This window comes from Dipodomys merriami, unplaced genomic scaffold (genome assembly GCF_024711535.1).
Source record: "Dipodomys merriami isolate MVZ:Mamm:240054 unplaced genomic scaffold, mDipMer1.0.p SCAF_1017, whole genome shotgun sequence".
NCBI classification, from domain to species: domain Eukaryota; kingdom Metazoa; phylum Chordata; class Mammalia; order Rodentia; family Heteromyidae; genus Dipodomys; species Dipodomys merriami.
The window spans coordinates 134,000-151,381 of NW_027202291.1; the positions used below are offsets into that span (position 1 = coordinate 134,000).

The 17,382-nt window shown below is 38.2% G+C and overlaps 1 long non-coding RNA gene and 1 other non-coding gene across 2 annotated transcripts; one reads left to right on the plus strand and one right to left on the minus strand.

The window, feature by feature from the left end:
- Window positions 1-5,002: 5,002 nt before the first annotated feature.
- LOC138807645 (uncharacterized) lies at window positions 5,003-17,348 on the minus strand. Its single transcript, XR_011366227.1, has 3 exons — window positions 15,727-17,348; window positions 15,520-15,633; window positions 5,003-5,151 (listed from the first exon to the last, which is right to left on the minus strand). It is a non-coding gene; the product is annotated as an uncharacterized lncRNA (long non-coding RNA).
- LOC138807658 (U6 spliceosomal RNA) lies at window positions 11,489-11,592 on the plus strand. The gene has a single exon (XR_011366229.1). It is a non-coding gene; the product is annotated as a U6 spliceosomal RNA (small nuclear RNA).
- Window positions 17,349-17,382: the final 34 nt, after the last annotated feature.

Consider the following 17,382-nt stretch of genomic DNA (forward strand, 5'->3'; position numbering starts at 1 on the left):
TATGATATACATACATTATAAATAGTACAAAACACGTACATGATCACAACAAGAAAGCCAAGGTACAAAAATGTATAAAAAATGTATAAAATGTATAAAAAGGCAGGGACAGACAAACACCTCTCAGTCCTAACTCATAATATTAATGGTTTTAACTCTCCAGTTAAGCATCATAGATTGTCCAGTTGGATCAAAAAGCAAGATCCTTTTATCTGCTGTATTCAAAAGACACAACTTGCCCACAAAAATAAACATTCTGAAAGTGAAAGGCTGGAATAAAATATATCAAGCAAATGGCCCCCATAAAGAGGGGGGAGTTACTATACTAATGTCAGATAAAATAGACTTTAAATTAAAATCAATGAGAAATGACAAAGAAGGTCACTGCATACTAATTAAGGAAACTCTCCTTCAGGTGGATATTATGATTTAAAACATGTACTCACCATATAATGGAGCACCAAAATTTATACAAGAAATGCTACTTTCCCTCAAATCTCACATAGATCCAAAGACATTAATTGTGGGGGATTTTACTACACTACTATCCCCACTAAATAGATCCACCCAGCAAAAACTCACCAGATAAACTACAGATCTTAAAATCTGCATAGATCAACTAGTCCTAACCAACATTTACCGAATATTTGACCCAGCCCAAACAGAGTACACCTTCTTCTCAGCAACACATGGAACATGAACCATATTTAGGCCACAAAGCAAATCTGTCCAAATTCAGAAACATTGAAATTATACCCTGCATTCTCTCAGACCACAAGGGAATAAAATTATAATTCAATACCAAAAGCCACCAAAGTAAATACTGTAACACATAGAGGCTGAACAGCACAATTTTGAACCACCAGTGGGTCATGGAAGAGATTAGAAAGGAAATTCAAATGTTCATGATATTCAAAAAAAAATGATCACACAAATTACCAACTCCTCTAGGACACAGCAAAGGCAGTATTCAGAAGCAAGTTTATAGCTCTGAGTTTGCACATTACCAAATTGGAAAAATCTGAAACCAACAATTTAATGAGGCAACTAAAGCTCTTTGAAAAAAGAACAACAAGCCAAACCCCAATCCAGTAGATGGAAGCAAATAAAATTAAATCCGAATTAAATGAATTAGAGTACAAAAAAGAACTATAGAAAGAATTAACAAAACAAAAAGATGGCTCTTCAAAAAATAAAATTGACAGACCCTTAACAAATCCTATGGAATGGAAAAAAGGAGAACACATTCACATAAACAAACTCAAGAGAGGACAGTGGAAATATAACTACAGAAACAGCCAAGATTCATAATATATAAGGGGATACTTCTCAAACCTTTATACTAATAAGTTTGAGAATCTAAAAGATACGGACTAGTTTCTAGCAAATATTGACATGCCCAAACTTAACCAAGATGATTTAAAACAACAGACCCATATGAAGCATGGAAATAGAGCAGCAATAAGAGACCTCCCACCCAAGAAAAGTCCAGGACTGGATGGATTTACAGCTCAATTCTACAAGGACTTCAAAGCAAAACTCACACCAATACTTCTCCACCTCTTTAATGAAATTCAAAGCAAAAATTCACTATCACACTCTTTTTATGAAACCAGCATAACCCTCATCCCCAAACCAGGCAGGGACTCATCGAAAAAGAGAACTATAGACCTATTTTTTGATGATTATTGACAGAAAACTTCTCAACAAAATCTTCGCCAATCGACTTCAACAAGTCATGAAAAGAATCATACACCATGATCAAACAGGATTCATTTCAGGGATGCAAATCTGGCTCAATATATGCAAAGCAATATAATTCATCACATTAACAAGAGCAAGGATCAGAACAACATAGTTATCTCAATAGATGCAAAAAAAACATTTGACAAGATCCAACACCCCTTTATGATGAAGGTTTTGGAAAAACTATGAATCCGTGGAACATACATCAAAATAATAAAGGCTATATATGACAAACCTGCAGCCAGCATTATACTTAATGGTGAAATATTAAGGCCATTTCCTCTAAATTCAGGAATGAGACAAGAGTGTCGACTCTCCCCACTCCTCTTTAAACTAGTATTAGAATGCCTAGCTACAGCAGTAAGACAAGATGCAGACATAAAGGGGACCCAAATAAGGAAGAATGTGTAAAGCTCTCCCTCTTTGCAGATGACATGATCTTGTATTTAAAGAATCCCATGGACTTCCCTCCCAAGTTACTTGAGCTGATCAGAAACTTTGGCAAAGGAGCAGGGAATAAAATTAACCCTATAAATCAATGACTTTCCTGTATGCCAATAATGAGAAGAACACGGTTGAAATTAGGAAAACACCCCCTTTTATAATAGTTCCACAAAAAATAAAATAGTAGGAATGAACTTAACAAACGAGGTGAAGGAGCTCTATGACAAAATCTTTAAAACCTGAGAAAGGAAATTAAAGCAGAACTAAGCAAGGGGAAAAACCTCCCATGCTCCTGGATTGGGAGGATTACATCGTGAAAATGACAATACTGTCAAAGGCTAAGTACAAATTCAATGAGATACCTATTAAAATTGCAACCTCATTCTCCAATGAAATAGAAGAGGCAATCTAAAAATTCATATGGAACAATAAAAGTCTCTGAATAGCAAAAAAAAAAAAAAAAAAAAAATCCTGAGTAGAAAGAACAGTGCTGGAGGAAGATAAATACCAAAATTCAAACTCTACTACCATAGAAAACTCTACTCTACTCAAACTCTAACTCAAATTCTACTCTACCATAGAAATCCAAAGAGCTTGTACTGGCACAAGACCCGACCTGAGGACCGATGGAATAGGACTAAAGACCCAGAAATGAACGCACAGACCTATAGCCACCTAATTTTCAGTAAGGGAGCTAAAGAACTATATTGGAAAAAATATAGCCTTTTCAGTAAATGGTGTTTGCAAATGGGGCCACTTGCAGGTGGTCGGTGGCAGTTTCATAATTGACAAAAAAAAGCAAGTTACCAAAGCAGAACCAGCAGTTTTTGTTTTTGTTTTAAACGAACTAGGACAAAGTTTAGGGGTGTCCCAGGAGCAGACTCTCGTTGCCCCATATTTTTTCTGTAAAATAAAACCAATTACAAATACGGCAAGCAAAAGCAAAAGCAAAATGAGACACAGACAGACACAATTATACACAGAATGAGGAGGGATCCCAAAACCAAAAGTTACTTTTTAAGCAAGCCCCCGTCCAACTAGGACTGCTAGGACTGGTGGAATTGAGGGGTCCAGGCATCCCTGGAACTCCTCAGCCGTAGGGGACTCTGCTGTGTCCAGCCTCACCCTACTTTTGGCCTCACTCTGGCGCCTTCTCCCTTCTCTACCTAGGTCCACCGTGCTTACCTCAAGGCTTTTCTCGGAACTTCTCTCCAACAGCTAAGTGCCCACATACTGTCCTCCTGGCCAGGGACTTCAATCCCCCTCAGCTCTATCCTGGACAAGCCCCCATTAAATGTAGTAAGAAGACCCCCTACTCAGGGCAGGCAAGCCCACCTAATCTTCCAGAGTGACAGACTCCACTGCAACAAAGTTGTTAATAAGGAAGCAACTTTATTGAGATTCCTACACTGATCAGCCAGGGCCTCAGCACAGGCTCGGGAGCTGATACTGTGACCCCGAGCGGCCCCCATTCTTTGGTTTTTAAAGACAAAATCCATGAGGTCGAGCCTGGTCATGCGCAGGTGACCAATGGGATCGTAACACACACAAAGGATTGTATGGTCATACCAGACCACACACAGATGGCCAATAGGTGGAGTTTACTGTAAGCATGTGCAAAAGGCAGGGTTTACCATAAAGCACGTGGTGTCACCAGTTGGAGCCAGATTACAACCTACCTGTTTTATGTGTCAGTCTTTCACTGAACAATCAAGGTGGGTTAGGTTGTTAAGGGGAGGGGAGCATAGAGGCATTCTTTCCATTCCAAGAACTGTGCTGGTTGGAGCCAAGGTCGAGTTAACCTTGTTTAGAGGGGTTTTTTTTCCTAAAATCCCCAAAACAAAGGCAAAGCCTGGAAAGAAGCTGTCCCAGCTCGAGTCTCCTCTCAGGGCCTACTTCTGCATATATGTGAGAATATAAATAGAAAACTTGAAGGGATAGGTCGGGTTGGGATAAGGGAAGGAAGAAAAGTGGAAAGTTTGACAATGATCCAGATGTATTGTACATTGAAGTGTACATACACTCTATTCAACATACATACATACACTCTATTCAACACTGACATGATGAAGCAAAACCCTTTGGACTACTAGCTAAAGATTTAAAAAGTTTTGTTTTAATATTAAGAGACCAGAAGCATAAACCTTTAAAGATAAATAAGAGGATAGCATTGACATATTGTTGAGGCTGTGCTCTTTACCATACAAAATTTAATAAGTGTCAAGTCTGCTGCAAATATAAATTTTATTTGCCAATTCTTTTTGCAAATTGCTTAAAATATAAAGAAAGAAATTCCAATATCTCTTCACTTCCAAAAAAATCTTATAGACCTTTAGGTTTCTCAGTTGTTTCTAAATATCTTAATGTAATGCACTATTGAAACTAATTTCATTCCACATTTAAATTTAAATTTAAAATCATTAAAGTCTTTTAAAAAGCGCTCACTCCAGCACAGGTATGGATAAATAACTGATGTGGTCAGAAGCAGAATTATTCAGAAGACTGTAAATGGATGCTTACCTAGTTTCCACTCTGCTGGATCATAGAATACAAACTGTCCTAATTGAAAAAATTTAGCCTTCCCAGGTTTTCTGCATATATATACTCCATCAATATTTTGTTATTAGAGGATTATTAGAGATTAGCTATATGTTGATTGATAATGACTGAGCATGACAGAAAGGTGAGGGAAATCCATCTACACTTCAGTGAGGTTCTGACTTGGTGTTTCACAAAGTGTTATGAAAGCTCTCCATGAGAAATCTAGCAGCTGCATTTCTAAAAAGTTCTTGTGTGCTTACACTTTCTGATACTGTCAATTCAAGTACTTCTCCTTGGAGTTCCATACTATTCAGTGATGCTGTATTAGCTCCTTGTTTTGCAGACCGGTCTTGGTGATGAAATTTGTGCTTTTCAAAATTGCTCTCCCAATTCCATCCATAAAATGTGGGCAAAAATTATCTGAAAAAAATTGTATCTATTAATAGTGCATATACTTTTATTTTTCATTACAAACATAGAATGTAGTAAAAATTTTCATAGCAATTACTCTGTACTAGGTTGTGGGCAGATTCTAATGTAAGTAATATGCTGTGTTCACATAGAGAATTTGACTATCCAAAGTGTAATATGCCTCTGGTCCTAAAACCAATACCTTACTGATGTGACAAATACAACTTCCTATAAGTACAGAAATTTTCCTTGTATCTTTTTAATATATATTTTTATTGTAAAGATACTGTACTGAGGGGTTACAGTTACATAAGTAAGGTAATGAGTACATTTCTCGTTTTTTCTCTATTGTCGTTCATAGGGCTTGGACTCTGGGCCTGAGTGCTGTCCCTCAGTTCTTCAGCTCAAGGCTAGCACTCTACCACTTGAGCTACAGTGCCACTTCCTGTTTTTTGGTGGTTTATTGGAGATAAGAATTTCTTGGGGGCTGGGAAGGTGGCTCAGTGGTAGAGCGCTTGCCTTGCATGCTTGAGGCCCTGGGTTCAATTCCTCAGCACCACATAAGCAAAAAGAAAAAAGCCTGAAGTGGCGCTGTGGCTCAAGTGGTACAGTGCTAGCCTTGAGCTGAAGAGCTGAGGGACAGCGCCCAAGCCCAGAGTTCAGGCCCCACAACTGGACCCCTCCCTCCAAAAAAAAAGAATTTCTCACACTTTCCTGCCCAGTCTGGCTTTAAATCAGATCCTCAGATCTCAGCCTCCTGAGTAGCTAGGATTAGAGGCCTGAGCCACCAGCGCCCAGCATGAGTACATTTCTTATTGAGCACCCTCTCCTTTGTTTTTCCCCTACCATCCCTTCTTTTCACACTTCCCCAACTCATCCCTCCACCCCCTCTTTGATAGAGTGTCTTGTGCAGTTCATTATTACAATGGGTCAACCTGTATCCTTTCTTCATATCTTAAATGAAGAAATGCTGGCTTGATTTTTGCTGATTCTACTTATGTAAACACATGTAAAATCACTCACCAAGTCCAAGAGCACATCATTTTTTGTCAGTTGGTATAGTTGTGTTCTACACATTTATTGACAAGTTACAAATTATTCTCAAACTTTAATACATTAAAAATACTTTCTTCTTTTCTTATTTTCTTGGCCAGGAAATCAGCCAGACCTCAGCCAGCATTTCTCTCATAGGACTTTTCAAATGGGTTGGTTAAATGTTGATCTGAGGTCCAGTCTTCTGAGGACTCTTTCATCTGCTTGGGAATTGATGCTGGCTGTTGGAAAAGAGCTCAAGGAAGGATGCCATTTAGAGCCTTATAATTTTATTATTTTTATTGTGAGAATACCGTACAGAGGAGTTACAGTTACATGGGCAACATAACGAGTACATTTCTTATCAAGCATAGTTGTCTCCTCTTTCTTTCCCCTTTCCATCCCTTCCCATCTTCCCACCCACACCTGGTCATCTCCCCACCCACCAAAGTTGTAAAGCTCATTTTTCGACAAAACAACATTGAGATTCCACCTCACCCCAGTTAGAATGGTTATAATAAAGAACTCTAATAACAAAAGATGCTGGAGGGAATGTTGACAGAAGAGTACTTTTGTACATTGTTGGTGGGAGTGTAAACTTGTTTAACCACTTTGGAAAGCAGTATGGAGGTTCTTCAAAAGACTCCACATAGAGCTGCCTTATGACCCAGAAATCCCACTTTTGAGCATTTACCCAAATGATCACAAACAAGACCATACTAAAACTACCAGCACAACTATGTTTATTGCAGCATTATTTACCATAGCTAAGATATGGAACCAACCCAGATGCCCCTCAGCAGATGAATGTATCAAGAAATTGTGGTATATATACACAATGGAATTCTATGCCTCCATCAGAAAGAATGACATTGCCACATTTGTTAGGAAGTGGTAAAACTTAGAAAAAATTATATTAAGTGAAGTAAGCCAGGCCCAAAGAAACATAGGTTCCATGGTTTCCCTTATTTGCAATAACTAGTATATGTCTGAGTCAAGCAGAAAAGGTCAGATAAGTTTATGTTAGGGGAATGAACCCCAAGATAAGTATTCAAATGATTTTTTTGGTTTTTTGACTTTCATGAAATTGTTTCTAACATATTTATAAGATGATTTCTATGTTGCTTTGTATGTTCCTCCCCCACGGTATAACCCCTGCTTTCACTGTATTGATGTAGGTATAATTTTTGGAGGGGAAGGGAAAAAACAAATCGTTTAACTAGGGATATAGGTGGACCCATTGCAACAATGAGATATATAACTTTATTTTTTTACCAGGGCATTTTCCTGCTACTTTGGTTGTTGAGAATGTCTATAAGAGCAAGCATTCTGTAGGGAGCTGGGAAACACGATATGTTCTTTACTTACTGAGATTTCTGAGTGACTTGTACTGCATTTTGCAAGTCAAATCTGTCAAAACCTACCAGTTTTAAGAGATAAGAGGAGTGGTAAAAGAACTAATAGAGACAAATACATTTTCAACATATTTTGTTTCAAATATTCCATCTAAGGCATATTCAACAACTAGTGAAACTTGTGTTGGCTGTAAATATGTGTCTTTCTCCATGTGTGCATGTATACATGTGTATATGTATGTGTGAATTTATGTGTATAGTAACATATGTGTGTACATATATAAGGGCATATGCATACATATATGCATATATAAATAAATATACATATGCAAATATATGTACATATATATAAATCAGTGTTCAGTGATTTAATCAATAGTTCCCAGCACATTGTCATTCTCACAAAGTGTACATGATAAACTGCTCTGAGGAGCTGTGCTCTATGATGGGTATCCTTTGTTCTCACTTGCCCCATTACCTTGTTTTTCATCCCTGTGAACAACTTCGGTCTACTTACCATAGGATAGCTTTGTTTTCATTACATGTAGTTACTTACTGATAATCAAAGAAAAAGGTTGATTGTAAAAGAAAAAGAACTTTTAAGTCACAAGATAAAATATCTTATCTATCCCAATGATTCCTTTGAGATAAAATTTATAATAGAAGTAAAAGTGAAAAGGAATTCCTAGATCTGTTGTTTTGCCATTTAGAATGGCAAAGAATAATATCACGTCACTCTTAGAATTCTTAAAGAATGCAAGGGAAACTGTTGGTCCCTATCATGTTCCCACAAAACCAGTGGATCCTGAAGGACAAAAGACCAGCAGAAATTCTAAGTAGCAGACATGGAGCATGAAAGAGAAAGACTATGAATGAAAAACGGTGAAAGAGAGAAGTAACATAATACTGAAAGTACATAACAGATAAACAAGAGCTGTATGAGAATATTCATACTGCTATCTTTAGACTCTACATGTACATTTGAAGGTATTTGATGTATGATAATCCATCGGCATAAAATATAAAATGATTTTGATAAAAAATAAAAATGATGAGTCCCTGCCTGGTTTTGGGATGAGGGTTATGATGGCTTCATAGAATGTGTTCGGTAGTGAACTTTCTCTTTCAATTTCATTGAAGAGTTGTAGGAGTATTGGTGTGAGCTCTGCTTTGAAGGCCTTGTAGAATTCCACTGTAAAACCATCTGGTCCTAGACTTTTCTTAGATGGGAGGTCTCTTATTGCTGTTTCTATTTCAGTGCTTGATATGGGCCTGGAACAACTTGGAAAAAATTATATTAAGTGAAGTAAGCCAAGCCCAAAGAAACATAGGTGCCAGGGTTTCCCTCATTTGCAATAGTTAGTATAAGTATGAGTCAAGCATAAAAGGTCAGATAAGGTGATGTTAGGAAAATGAACCCTAAGATATGTATTTAAATGTTTTTTTTCTTTCATGCATTTGTTTCTAACTCATTTATATGATTATTTCTTTGTTGCTTTGTATGTCCCTCCCCCACAGTATAACACCTGCTTTCACTGTATTTGATGTCGGTATAATTTGTGGAGGGGAAGGGGAAAAACAAGTCGTTTAAATAAGGATGCAGATGGACCCATTGCAACAATGAGAAGTACAAGTTGTCATGTCGAAAATGAACTTTACAACTTTGGTGGGGGGTTGGGGGGAGTACTGGGTGAGGGGGGGAGGCTTGGAAGGAATGGGAAGGGGAAACAAAGGAGGAGGCTACAATGCTTGATAAGAAATGTACTCATTATCTTGCCCATGTAATTGTAACCCCTCTGTACAGTTTTTTCACAATAAAAAAATAAAAAATAAATAAAAATAAAAATGACTCAGAAGAAATTATAAGTGCAAATACAATTTTCCCAGAAGAAATTTCTCAGCGATATTTCATGACTTTGAAAAGGATAAAGTGGCTGAAGTTAGTATAAATTTAGAAGTATGACAATTCACAAAAATATAAAAAGATATTCATATATTTCATTATATAACCCAAAGCAGAAAGCAAATGTTGTTTAGATGATTTTTTAAAACACAGTCTTTCAGGAGCTGGGAAGGTGGCTCAATGGTAGAGTGCTTGCCTTGCAATGCATGAGGCCCTGGGTTTGATTTCTCAGCACCACAGAAGTAGAAAAAGACGAAGGCTCAAGTGGTAGCGCTAGCCTTGAGCTGAGGGACAGCACCCAGGCCCCAGAGTTCAAGCCCCATGACCAACAAAATAAAAATCAACAAAACAATGCTGGGTGCCAGCAGCTCACGACTATAATCCTAGCTATGCAGGAGGCTGAGTTCTGAGGATCACAGTTCAAAGCCAGCCTGGGCAGGAAAGTCCGTGAGACTTATCTCTAATAAACCACTAGAAAACCAGAGTGGCGCCATGGCTCAAGGGGTAGAGAGCCAGCCTTGAGCTGAAGAGTGCAGGGACAGCGCTCTGGCCCAGAGTTCAAGCCTCACGACTGACAAAAACAAAAAACACGGGAGGTGAAGGGTAAACAAAGGAGGAGGTTGCAATGCTTGGTAAGAAATGTATGCATTATCCTGCCCATGTAATTGTAACCCCTCTGTACAGTATGTTCTCAAATAAAATAAAATAAAATATTAAAAAAAAACACAAAAACAGTCTCTCACTTTTGTGGTCTCAACTCTGTAATACCACCACTTCAGATGAGGGCTAAGATTTTGAGTGTGGACATTTTTCATCCCTCCTGATTCAGACTGTACTTGATAATTTTTTTAATAAATATTTTGTTCTTAATTTTCTTCTTTGTAAACTCACATGCACCTATAAAAAATCTTTGGCCATCCCAGTAAGCTTCTCAAAGTACCTCCTGATGACGACTTATAAAAAGTTGTATTATATTACAAAAAGGGAAACAATGCAACAAATAAAGAAAACCGAAAATTAAATATTAATGATTAATAAAATTAAAAAAACAATTACCAGTGTTTTCAGTATTTGAAGTGTTCTACATATTAGATTTTACTATTTTCTCATATTCCTGTGCATTTAAAACTGGCTAAGATTATGATGTTCAAACAGAGGATTTTGTTTGGGTTTTTATTTTGGGTCCAGTCGTGGGCCTGAACTCTGAGTCTGGGCACTGCCCCTCAGCTCTTCAGCTCAAGGCTAGTTCTCTACCACTTGAGCCACAGCACCACTTCTGGATTGTTTTTTTGCTTATGGGTGCTGAGTAATCGAACCCAGGACCTCAAGCACGCAAGGCAAGCGCTTTACCACTGAGCCAACTTCCCAGCCCTTTAAAAAGAGTTTTATAGGCTATGAGTAGTCTTTAAAGTTACCCACGAAGATTACTTTTTATGGTTCATCTCATCATTTGTATATGGCTTATATCATCATTTGTTCCTCACTAACATGTAAAGTAAGGAAGCCCTAAAAATTTAACAGAAACTATGTACTTAACAAAGTCTTAACTCTTCACTCTGCTTCTTTACGCAAAGACTTTGCAACTTCTTATTGGTAATGTTTCTATAAACTCTGAAATGTACATAATTAGTACCATATGTCTGCTACCATAAACCTTAAATACTTTATAGAAAAGTTTATGACCTGCCAAACAGTCCTAATTTTGGCATATATAAGCAAATACCCAAAATTAAATACATTTAACACTTTTAACAAACCTTAACACTTGCTGCAGTGTTCATTATGACAGGTGCCTTGTATAGAATAATTGAATTCCTCCTCCTACACATCTCTTGAACAACAAATATCTGGAATTATTTTGTTTTTGACATGCCAATCTTGACTTTCTTCTTAAATGTGTGCTTATGTAAGAAATACATGGTACTAACAGTTTGTTGTATTGCTAAAAAAAAGAAATACATGGTTCTAAAATTTCACAAGAAATCTTTTGAGCTTACTTTTTTTGAATTGTCTAGTTTAAGAAAATCAATTACACTTTACATATAAAAAATGTTCTGTGCTCAATTAGGCAGCAAATATGCTAAAATTGGAACAATACAGAGATTAGCATGGCCCCTGAGCAAGGCTGACACGCAAATTAGTGAAATGTTCCATTTTTGCAACAACAGATGCTGGAGAGTATGTGGCTACAGGGACTCTACTGCATTCTTGGTGGGAGTGTAAACTTGTTCAACCACTTTGGAAAGCAATATGGAGGCTCATCAAAAGACTCCATATAAAGCTCTCCTATGACCCAGCAATCCCACTTTGGGGCATTTACCCAAATGATCACAAACAAGACCATACTAAAACTACCAGCACAAGTATGTTTACTGCAGCATTATTTACAATAGCTGATATAGAGCCAACCCTGATGCCCCTCAGTAGATGAATGGATCAAGAAAATATGGGTGTATATACACAATGGAATTCTATGCCTCCATCAGAAAGAATGGTATCGCCCAATTTGTTAGGAATTGGAAAGTCTTGGGAAAAAAATTTATTAAGTGAAGTAAAACAAGTCCAAAGAAACATAGGTCCCATGGTTTCCCTTATTTTCAATAACTAATATATGTCTGTGATAAGCAGAATACATCAAAAGCTATGTGCATATGAGCAGATAAGATGATATTAAGGGAAATGAACCCTAAGATAGGGACACAAGTATTTGTTTACTTTCTTGTTATTGTTTCTAATGTACTTATGATGTGTGATGTGATTTTTTTTGTTTCTGTATATGTTCCTCCCCCACGCTATAACCCCTGTTTTCATTGTATTTGAAGTTGGTAAACCAACATCCTGTGCATACGTTTCTCTAATTTGGCGAGGGGAAGGGAAATACAAAATGGTTAAATAGGGATACAGGTTAACCCATTGTAACAATGAGATGCACAAGACACTCTGTTGAAAAATGAACTTTACAATTTAGGCAGGGGAAGGGGGAGGGGAGTGTATTTGTGGAGGTGGGAGGGAAGGGATGGTGGGAGGAGGGAACAATGCTTGTTAGGAAATGTACTCATTATTTACTCCCAGAAATGTGACACCTCTGTACAGTTTCGGGTTTTTTTGGGTCCGGTTGTGGGGCCTGAACTCTGGCCTGGGCGCTGTCCCTCAGCTCTTCAGCTCAAGGATAGTGCTCTACCACTTGAGCCACAGCACCACTTCCAGCTTTTTCTGCTTATGTGGTGCTGAGGAATCAAACCCAGGGCCACATGCATGCAAGGCAAGCACTCTACCACTGAGCCACTTTCCCAGACCCCCATATTTATTCTTTTGTATGTGAACCACATTTTGAAATGGTCCCTTCATGCTGTGGTTTTGCTTTTCCTTCAATCCCATTCTACTGTCTCTATTGGATCACTCCCCAGTTACCACCTGCAGAGCAAAGCCTCTCCACTGAACCCCAGGCTCTGCAAACTCTGGCCTTCTTTAAGTTCTTTCTCTTTTCTCTGCCAGAATTTCTTCCTGATACTCCTTCCTACTGTCCTGGATACCTTCCTTGTAGATTTCCTCAAGATGCCCATGAGTGATGTGAGGTAGTCCCCAATCATGACTTGCTGTTCGTTACTGGTTACGAATCTTTAGCCACAATGTCTATCTTGAGAGTGCAACTAGGTCTTACCACTTGAAGGCCACTAAAACCACAAGTACCACATGTTCAGAATCTACCCATTATCATCCCCTTTTTAGTCACCTGTTCCTTCCCATTTCATCACAGGCCCACTGTAGGTGTACCGCCCTCCATTTGAAATGTCTCTACCTTCTTCTTTGCTTGTTTAAGCTGATTCAAAGTCCTGCCCTGAGCTCAGCACTTCTTTTCTAAAATGCCTTTCCCTAGTTGACTTCCCTCTCCCTAAACCTGTGTTCATCCCTTGACAGCCTGATGTATGGTCAAAACTATCTAATAACACATTCTAGAAATGTGCCAGTATTAAGGTTTGTACTTAGAGCTTTGAGTCTTTTTCAGCTATTTTGGTCATGGCTGTCATTCTACCATTCAAAACAAGTCTCCACTCTTGCTTTTTGCTGGTTGAGATAAGGCTCTCTTAGATTTGTCTACCTAGGCTAGCTTTAAATCTTATTCCTCAGATATCAACCTGCTGAGTAGCTAGGATTTTGAACATTATCAACATGAGCCAGCAGAGCCTAGGTAGTCCTTCTTTTTCCAAACACCATACCTTTAGCTCTAAAGTTGGAAAAAGGACAAGAATTGCTACAGAAGTACTTATTTACCTTGATTTGGGAATATGACTTACCTTAGGCCACTTATAAGTACCAAGTTTTATGTCAGTGTGTCTTCCTAACTCTAGAATCTGTAAATTCCAGATAATCATACCTGTGAAGGCATAATCTCTATTATATTCTTTCTCTTGTTTTTGATCCACTATTGCTTGGAAGAAAATACATGTAAGTCTTAGCGCTTTTCGGTTTCACACCTCTCATCAAATTCTACTTCAAAATAGGTTGCCCCTGGGCTAACAAAGACAGATACTTCATGGCAGTTATTTTCATAGTTATGGGCAGATTTCTTGGTCCATGTATGTAGTACCACAGGCTGTTCCTGCTGCCAGGTCTCAACATCCAGCTAGGCAGACAAATGAGTAGGAGAAAATTCCAGATACTATTACAGAACCAACTGTCACAATAGACTATCAGTGCTGTAGATCACAGGCTTTGACAGCCCTGATGAAATTTTACACAGGCTAAGCTGGTCAATAGACATCTATCACTCAGCAGAAGTGCATTAGGGTTATACTTTAGGGACTCATGCTTTTATCTTTTAGCAGTGACAGAACTATTTTTAAAAATAAGTACTGGTATGAATTCCACTGGAGAAAAACACTAAATTAAAAGTTTAAAGAGCTCACATTTTTACTTAGGACCTTGGCATGTCTAAGACCACTCTTTTTTCCTCTTAAAAATAAAGGAAGTTTTCTTTTTAGCTCATGATTCTAATCCTAGTTACCCAGGAGGCTGAGATCTGAAGATTGCAGTTTGAAGTCAGCTTTGTCAGGAAAGTCTTATCTGCAATTAAAAGCCAGAAATAGCTCAAGTGGTAGAATGCTAGTCTTGAGAAAAAGGAGCTAAGGAATAGGCCCAGAATTTAAGAACCAATACTGGCAAAGAAACCGATTAGGATTAGATGCTGTGGCTCAAATGGTAGAGCACTGGCTTTGAGCTGAAGAGCTCAGGCACCATGCCCAGGCTCAGTTTAAGCCCCACAACCAACAAAAACATCAGGGTTGGAGGCATGGTTTAGTTGGTTGGTAGTGCACTACCTAATGAGCCAAAGCAACAGGTACTAAGTTTGAGTTCTAGTTTTACACCAAAAAACAAAATGAGAAAATAAAAAAGATCTGCTAAATGTATATGCCCTTTCTACTACCATCAGGCAGTTATGAAACTCAAAAAGATTATGAACAAATGTTATATAATAAAAATTAAGTATGGGAGATAATTCTTTTAAATACCAAACCTTCTTATTTGTCTTTCCATGTATATTTTCTCTTTTAGACTTCATTTTTTTGTGTGTGTGCCTGTCATGGGGATTGAACTCAGGGTCTTGGTGCTGTCCCTGGGCTTTTTCATTCAAGACTAGCACTCCACCAATTGAGCCACATCTCGAGCCTACCCCTCCTCATCTGCCCCCCTCCCCCCAACTGGTTATTTGGAGCTAAGAGTCTCACAGGCTTTCCTGCCTACACTGGCTTCAAATTGAGATCCTCTGATCTCAACCCTGAGTAGTTAGTATTACAGGTATGAGCTATAAGAACCTGGCTAGACAAATCTTTCAGACTTTATTTACATAGATTTTATGTAACTTAATATATTCTAAAATGATTAGATAAGTTATACAGCTTTTCTGCCTCCTTTCTAATGCTAATGACAAATCAAGGTGGTATTTACTATCCTTATTGGCAAAAATACCAATAAAGCTTCTAGAGGCAATTTATTTGCATATATCTGTAGTCCAGTATGTTTTATTTGGTAGAGTCATATCTCTCTGAAGAGAGGAAGCAATACAGGTTCAGGGCCAACTCAAGTTACCTTGCTCAGTCCTCCTTCAGGGTCATTGCAGAGCTTCTTCAACAGCTTCTTCAACTTTCTCAAGAGAGTACAGTGTGAAAAGTCCAAAGAACAGAAGTCTAGGAGAAAGATGACCTAAAGGAAGATGAAGTACTCAGTATTCACTGCACATGCTGGTATTTCCACCACTCCCTTCCCTGCTTATTGCAAATAGCCACTTCTCCTTACCAGTTGATGAGCTGCCATGGAAAACACTGAATTACACAGTTTTTCTACTACGGTTTTCCACTATTCTGTGACAAAAGGGATTCCAAAATCACTCTCATGCTTGCCAGAAACTGTCTTACATCTATCAAAACATAAAGTAGTTAATATTTTATATGGTAAGAACATCATTTACTACATTATTACCAAGGGCAAAGCTAGGGAGGGCTATAGAAGCTGACTACCAACGCAGGGAGAAGGGAACAGCAGATCACAAAACCATTAAGCATCATCCTAATGAACAATGTCAGTCTAATTTCTTCTGAAAGGGAAAAGCAGTGAAAATTTCAGTAGTTGATATGAGTGATAGTTAAGTTTAAGGTGAGTTTTTGTCTTTGTTGCTTTTCAATGAAGTGGAGATATCACTCTAAGTTATGTCTTTGATCCCAGCACTCAGAAGGCTGAGGAAGAACTGAGAATTCAAGGGCAGCCTGGGTAGACAGCAAGTTCAAGGCCAGCATGGGCTACACAGTGAAAACTTATCTAAAAAGAAGTGGTGATGCCTGTAGTCCTAGCTACTTGGGAGGACTACAGTTTAAGGTCAGCCTAGACAAGAAGTTTAAGAGAACTTATCTTGGGAGACCTCATTTCAACCAATAAAAATCTGAACATATGATTATATAGTTGTAGTTCCAGATATTTGGGGAATACAAATAGGAAAATTGCAGTCCAAGCTGGCCCAGACAGAAATGTAATACTCTATTTGAAAAATAAGTTAAGTAAAAATAGGAGGTGTGGCTGAGTTATACCTGCTTAGCAAGCAAAGCCCTGAATTCAAATACCAGTACTGTGAAAGAGTGAAAGAGAAAGGGAGAGGGAAAGGGAAAAGGAAAAGGGGAAAAGAAAAGGGAAAGGGGAAGGAAAAGGGAAAAATATGAAAAATTGACCAAATGAGTCAGCTCTTAGCCTTCCCTTTCCTTTAGTTTACAATGGGTCCATGAATTAATGTTCTGATCTCCCAAGGCCTAAGTGGCTTGATCCAGAACTCCAAGCATTTTGTCATAATTGCTGAGACCAAATTTGGCAGAAGTAAATAGTCAATTTCTCACCGTCTGTTGGATTTCATACAATTTTCTGTCGATTTACAGGAAACAAGTATCAATATTTTCAGTGATTTATAAAAGTTATAGTTTTTAAAAGCTCCAGACTTTCTTTTGAGGGTGATGATTAACAGAGATGGCAGACTCCCCTGACATGCAATAATATCACTTACGAGTGCTGTATGATTGCAAAGAGAATGACTAGGCAGCAGAATGACCAAATTCTAAATAAAAACACTAATGCTAATGGCTCATAACTGTAATCCTAGCTACTCAGCAGGCTGAGATCTGAGGATCAAAGTTTGAAGCCAGCCCAGGAAGGAAAGTCCATGAAGACTCTATCTGTAGCTAAGAAGCAAAAGGCCAGAAGTAGAACTATGGCTCAAGTGGCAGAGTGCTCATCTTTTTTTTTTTTTTTAATTTAAAATTTTATTTTATTTTATTTGAGAACATACTGTACAGAGGGGTTACAATTACATGGGCAGGATAATGCATACATTTCTTACCAAGCATTGCAGCCTCCTCCATTGTTTACCCTTCACCTCCCTTCCCAGCCACCCCCCTTCCCCCCACCCAATCA